This window comes from Triticum aestivum, chromosome 1A, assembly GCF_018294505.1.
Source record: "Triticum aestivum cultivar Chinese Spring chromosome 1A, IWGSC CS RefSeq v2.1, whole genome shotgun sequence".
NCBI classification, from domain to species: Eukaryota; Viridiplantae; Streptophyta; class Magnoliopsida; order Poales; family Poaceae; genus Triticum; species Triticum aestivum.
The window spans coordinates 102,183,372-102,190,803 of record NC_057794.1 but is presented as its reverse complement, the minus strand read 5'-3'; positions in this window follow the sequence as shown (position 1 = coordinate 102,190,803).

The window sequence follows — 7,432 nt, the reverse complement described above, 5'->3', positions numbered from 1 at the left end:
GTAGTAGCGTTATCAACCTCGGCCAGAGATCCTTTCTCGACTCCCTGCGGGAAAGCAATCCCAGAGCCATACTATCCAGTTATCATCACAATCCAATTCTCATCAGCATCCAGTTCTCATCACAATTATCCAGTTCTAGTTGTATTGATCGGGATACAACTCCAAGTGTCTGTTACCATAGGACAGTCTATCGATAGATGTTTTCTTCCCTGTAGGGGTGCACCAACTTACCCACCACGCTCAATTAACTCCGGTCGGACACACTTTCCTGGGTCATGCCCGGCCTCGGCCAAACAATATGCCGCAACCCGACCTAGGCTTAATAGAGAGGCCAGCACGCTGGACTAAACCTATGCCCCCCAGGGGTCATGGGCCATCTCCCGGGGAACTCCTGCATGTTGCGTACGCGGCCAGTGAGCAGACCTAGCTACCTCCTTCAACAAGGTAGGTGCTTTCCAGTCCAACCCGGCGCGCGCCGCTCAGTCGCTGGCATTTATTAAGCTTCGGCTGATGTATACGACGCAGAACGCCCATACTATGCCCACGTGATGGTTAGTGCTATCAGGCCAGAGGCCCCTCAGATCAAATATCCAAATCGTAGTGGATTAGGAACGCGCGGTAACGAGCAGAGACTCACGATCAATGTGACCCCGTCGCCCCGTCTCGAGTACTTGCGGCAAGGGCTAAGAATGCCCGGCCATGCCTCGTAAGTATCTCGCGGCACCTTCCAGGTCAACCCGACTCCACATCACTCGCTATTAAGCTCGTGCGGGTACCCTCAGGGTCGACCCGTCTTTAGTAACATGGCTCAGTGTAAGGTCATAGTAACCATAGTAACTGTGTGTCTAACACCAAGGGGAAAACCCGAGGAATCAACCCCGGTGAATCCCACTCAATGTAAACATCAAGGTGAACGTAAGAGGAACCACCCTCGAGGTTCACACTTGAGGGGTTGCACGACAGAGTCGTGTCGGAAGTGGTTAAGGAGGAAATCACCCTCGATGACCACGACCGAATAGCTACTCTACAGAGATCTCATCAGGAGTGATGTATGAGGTTTCACCCTCGGCACTCGATGGTAACTCTGTAGAGTCGTACAACTAGGGGGGTGATGTGCGGTGTCGGGGCCTGGATGTCGATCACGTTGATCGAGTCATCGAACATAAAGCGGGGCAACTGGGACAAGGTGGGGGTCACTGATGGATCTCTAACCAACCTATACTAAGCAGTTTAGGATAAGTAGGTAAGGTATAAAAGCAGGTAACAAAAACAGGCTATGCATCAAAGTAGGATCATACATAAAGCAGTAGTAGTTCTAATGCAAGCATGAGAGGGAAAGAAATGGGCGATATCGGAATGCTCAAGGAGGTTTTGCTTGCCTAGTTGCTCTGGCAAGGAGGGGTCGTCGTCGACGTAGCCGATCACAGGGGCATTAGCTGCGGTCTTGGGGTCTACCAGAGAGAAGTGGGGGAAGAAACAGTAAATACACGCAAACATATGCATAACAAGACAATAAGCGGTGCTACAGGTGTTCTAACGCAGCACTAGGCGTTACTGATGAAGGGGGAAACATCCGGGAAAGTTTTCCCGGTTCCGAACGTCTGTCAGACAGATGAACCGGAGGGGAAAGTTCAACGTTCACTATGCTAGGAATGTGTGGCAGACGAACGGGCTGCGTATCCGGATTCGTCTCGTCGTTCTGAGCAACTTTCATGTACAAAGTTTTTCCATCCGAGCTACGGTTTATTTTATAATGATTTTAAAAGATTTAAAATATTTTTAGAATTTATTTAATTTATTTAATTCAACATTATCCAGAATAGTGTTTGCTGACGTCATCCTGACGTCAGCATGACATCAGCAATTGACCTGGTCAACCTCACAGGTGGGTCCCACTGGTCATAGACTGTTTAGTTAATTAACATCAGTTAATTAGATTAATTAGTCATTAGGTTAATTAATCATGATTAGTTAAATTTAAACAAAATTAATTAAGTTAATTAAGTTAATTAATTAATTAATTATATTATTATTATTTAATTAATTCTTTTCTTTTAATTTTGTTCTCAAGGTGCTGGGGCCCACATGTAAGTGGCCCGGGGGGCATAGCGGTTACGGGCGTGCGGGCGCACGGGTGTGGCGCCCGTGCCCGAGGCCGACCATGGGCGCATCCGCGGAGAAGTCGGCCGGCCAGTGCTGCGCCCTGCAGCAGCGAGTCGAGGCAGTGGCCGGTCGCGGGAGGGCGGCACGTGTGCACGGCGAGCGGCGGGGAGAGTGACCGCGGGGTGGGCGTGGCCTGGCAAGCGCAGGTACCGCGGCGGCGCGCGGGCGCGTAGGGGAGGCGGCGGTGGCCGGAGCACGCGGGCGGAGGCGGGGCACGGCAATAGCGGTGGCGCGCGCGAGCAGAGGCGCGACAGTAGAGCAGCACGGCTGCAATGGGTTCGGCGGGGCTAGCGGGCGCGGTGGTAGGAAGCGAGAAGCCGGGGCGCGCGCGAGGGACGACCCTGGGGCGCGGTGAGCGCGGCCGGCGCAGAGGAGGCGGGCGCGTGCTTGCGCATGATGGCACGCCGTGCGGGGCGAGTGCGGCCCTGATCGCGGGCGCGTTCAGTACCGAGCGAGCAGAGGGGGGGAAAGGGGAGCGTGCTCACGAGCGTTGCAGGGGAGGGGGTCGGCGTGGGTCAGAGTCGCCCGGCGAGGAGGAGATGAGCAGGCGAGACGTGGTGGAGGACGACGGGGCGGCGTCTGCGAGGTGGCGTCAAGGATCGGCGGGGAGGAGATGATGACGGGGCGGTCCGGTGGCCCTGGTCTGGTGGGGAGGCGGCGTCAGCAAGGTAGAGGCGGGGCGGCGGCGCCAGGGGCGCCCTCAGGGCGTGCGACAGAGGGGTGGGAAGGGGGCACTCGTTGATGGGGGGAGGGGGCGCTCGTCCCTGATCCAGATCGGGACGAGGAAAGGAAAGACGTGGGGAGTGGGAGGAGTGGGTTAGGGTTCGGTGTCCCCTGGGGGGTAGTAGGTGAGGTGGGGTGGGCCGGTCCGACCGGGCCGGCCTGTAGCTAGCTGGGCCATTCGGCCTAGGGAGAGGGGTTCTTTTTCTTTTGCCTTTTTTTTAGTTTTGTTTTATGTTTTCTTTTAACCTTTAATAGATTTTAGTTTAATTAAAATACAATAATAGTCCCTAAATTAGTATTACTAAACATCCCACTGCCACAAGCAATATAGCACATTTTAGAAAGTAGTTTGTATTTGTTTATTAATTTACGGGTAATTAATTAATAGTTCTACCACTATTTTATTTATTTTAGTGCATTTAACTACTTTATAACAGTGTGTCTTCTCCACCAATATTTATTATGAATTACTTGCTACATTTAGAACATATTAGTTTTGACTTTTGAAAACTTTTCTAGTTTGACTTTATTTCAAATTTGAATTTGAAAGAGTTTAGAATCATCGCGAGATTATCAACAGTAATCGTGGTGATGTGACAACATTAGCAGAGGTTTACTGTAGCTTAATTATCCGGGCGTCACAATTCTCCTCCACTACAACAAATCTCGTCCCGAGATTTAAGAGGTAGAGCAAGGGGGAAAGGTCTGGTTACGATATTAAATGAATCTTCTCGGTCTTGGTTGCCCTTCTCGAAAAAGTTGAACCCTCTTGTTGATGTCTTCATTCCTCTGCTTTAGGTCATCATGATGAAGTCAGCATCCTTTCTTCGGAAACGTCAACGTACGTACAAAGGGCAAGGGGCAACTTCAGAAGAACGGACCGCTACAGTGTTGCTTATTTGGTAGATAACATCAGGGAAGGTGGCGGAAAGTAACTCTCTAATTGAAACTTAAGAAATTATCGAGAGCAAAGTAAGAAGGTGCAAGATAAAAGTTTCAAACGGATAGGCAATTTTTCGATGCCTAATCAGAAGGTGAAAGGGTTTCAGGGCAACGAGAATAGGTATTGCGTCTCATGCCAGAATAGATCACTAGACATGTGGTCCATGAATTACATACGAAGTCAAGCGCGATGAACAACCTTGGGAACAGGTGGTGTACATGTGAGTCAGGTTTTGATCCTGTGGAACTGTGGGTTATGAGCCCACCATGTGGGATAAAAGTAGGAGGAGTGGTGACATCTTGCATGGTCATGATAGGGGCATGTCAGAGGGTAACCTGTCGATTATGTCGGCAACAATGTCGGTACCAAGGGCGAGGGACGAAGAGAACCATTTTCCTGCTCATTGAAACGAGGTGGACCAATAGGCAAAGTTCTCGTCCATCGATGGCTACCGGGATGTCATCAACAATAGTAACAGGGTCTTACCGACACGGTTGTGCACCTAGGTGTTTACATAAGCAGAAGAATATTGCTGCTTAGATCATATAGATCACAGGAAAGGCTAAACAAACCAATGTAAAGGAAATGTGAGCATCAGATTAACAGAACAATGGAAGGGAAAATGTGTTTAAACACATATTTCAAGGTGGCGTCAAGGATCGGCGGGGAGGAGATGATGACTAGGGCGATCCGGTGGCCCTGGTCCGGTGGGGAGGCGGTGTCAGCGAGGTAGAGGCGGGGCGGCAGCGCCAGCGGCGCCCTTAGGGGCGTGCGGCAGAGGGGTGGGAAGGGGGCGCTCGTCGCTGGGGGAAGGGGGCGCTCGTCCCTGATCCAGATCGGGACGAGGAGAGGAGAGACATGGGGAGTTGGAGGAATGGGTTAGGGTTCGGTGTCCCCTGGGGGGTTAGTAGGTGAGGTGGGGTGGGCCGGTCCGACCGGGCCGGCCTGTAGCTAGCTGGGCCATTCGGCCCAGGGAGAGGGTTTCTTTTCTTGTCTCTTTTTTCGTTTTGTTTTCTGTTTTCTTTTAACCTTTAATAGATTTTAGTTTAATTAAAATACAATAATAGTCCCTAAATTAGTATTACTAAACATCCCACTGCCACAAGCAATATAGCACATTTTAGAAAGTAGTTTGTATTTGTTTATTAACTTATGGGTAATTAATTAATAGTTCTACCACTATTTTATTTATTTTAGTGCATTTAACTACTTTATAACAGTGTGTCTTCTCCACCAATATTTATTATGAATTACTTGCTACATTTAGAACATATTAGTTTTGACTTTTGAAAACTTTTCTAGTTTGAATTTATTTCAAATTTGAATTTGAAAGAGTTTTGAATCATCGCGAGATTATCAACAGTAATCGTGGTGACGTGACAACATTAGCAGAGGTTTACTGTAGCTTGATTATTCGGGCGTCACAATTCTCCTCCACTACAACAAATCTCGTCCCGAGATTTAAGAGGTAGAGCAAGGGGGAAAGGTCTGGTTACGATATTAAATGAATCTTCTCGGTCTTGGTTGCCCTTCTCGAAAAAGTTGAACCCTCTTGTTGATGTCTTCATTCCTCTGCTTCAGGTCATCATGATGAAGTCGGCATCCTTTCTTCGGAAACGCCATCGTACGTACAAAGGGCAAGGGGTAACTTCAAAAGAACGGACCGCTACAATGTTGCTTATTTGGTAGATAACATCAGGGAAGGTGGTGGAAAGTAACTCTCGAATTGAAACTTAAGAAATTATCGAGAGCAAAGTAAGAAGGTGCAAGATAAAAGTTTCAAATGGATAGGCAATTGTTCGATGCCTAATCAGAAGATGAAAGGGTTTCAGGGCAATGAGAATAGTGTTGGGGAACGTAGTAATTTCAAAAAAAATCCTACGCACACGCAAGATCATGGTGATGCATAGCAATGAGAGGGGAGAGTGTGATCTACGTACCCTTGTAGACCGACAGCGGAAGCGTTAGCACAACGCGGTTGATGTAGTCGTACGTCTTCACGCCCGACCGATCAAGCACCGAAACTACGGCACGTCCGAGTTCTAGCACACGTTTAGCTCGATGACGATCCCCGGACTCCGATCCAGCAAAGTGTCGGGGAAGAGTTCCGTCAGCACGATGGCGTGGTGATGATCTTGATGTACTACCGTCGCAGGGCTTCGCCTAAGCACCGCTACAATATTATCGAGTACTATGGTGGAAGGGGGCACCACACACGGTTAAGAATATGATCACATGGATCAACTTGTGTGTCTAGGGGTGCCCCTTGCTCCCGTATATAAAGGATCAAAGGGGGGTGCGGCCGGCCAGGAGGAGGGCGCGCCAGGAGGAGTCCTACTCCCACCGGGAGTAGGATTCCCCCCTTTCCTAGTTGGAATAGGATTCGGGAAGGGGGAAAGAGGAGAGAGAGAGAAGGAAGGGGGGGTGCCGCCCCCTCTCCTTGTCCTATTCGGACTAGGGGGGAGGGGCGCGCGGCCCAGCCCTGGCCACCTCTCCTCTCTTCCACTAAAGCCCACTAAGGCCCATATACCTTCCGGGGGTTTCCGGTAACCTCCCGGTACTCCGGTAAAATCCCGATTTCACCCGGAACACTTCCGATATCCAAATATAGGCTTCCAATATATCAATCTTTATGTCTTGACCATTTTGAGACTCCTTGTCATGTCCGTGATCACATCCGGGACTCTGAACAAACTTTGGTACATCAAAATGCATAAACTCATAATATAACTGTCATCGAAACCTTAAGCATGCGGACCCTACGGGTTCGAGAACAATGTAGATATGACCGAGACATGTCTCCGGTCAATAACCAATAGCGGAATCTGGATGCTCATATTGGCTCCTACATATTCTACGAAGATCTTTTATCGATCAGACCGCATAACAACATACGTTGTTCCCTTTGTCATCGGTATATTACTTGCCCGAGATTTGATCGTCGGTATCTCAATACCAAGTTCAATCTCGTTACCGGCAAGTCTCTTTACTCGTTCCGTAATACATCATCTCACAACTAACTCATTAGTTGCAATGCTTGCAAGGCTTATGTGATGTGCATTACCGAGAGGGCCCAGAGATACCTCTCCGACAATCGGAGTGACAAATCCTAATCTCGAAATACGCCAACCCAACATGTACCTTTGGAGACACCTGTAGAGCACCTTTATAATCATCCAGTTACGTTGTGATGTTTGGTAGCACACAAAGTGTTCCTCCGGCAAACGGGAGTTGCATAATCTCATAGTCATAGGAACATGTATAAGTCATGAAGAAAGCAATAGCAACATACTAAACGATCGGGTGCTAAGCTAATGGAATGGGTCATGTCAATCAGATCATTCATCTAATGATGTGATCCTGTTAATCAAATAACAACTCTTTGTCCATGGTTAGGAAACATAACCATCTTTGATTAACGAGCTAGTCTAGTAGAGGCATACTAGTGACACTATGTTTGTCTATATATTCATACATGTATTATGTTTCCGGTTAATACAATTCTAGCATGAATAATAAACATTTATCATGATATAAGGAAATAAATAATAACTTTATTATTGCCTCTAGGGCATATTTCCTTCAGTCTCCCACTTGCACTAG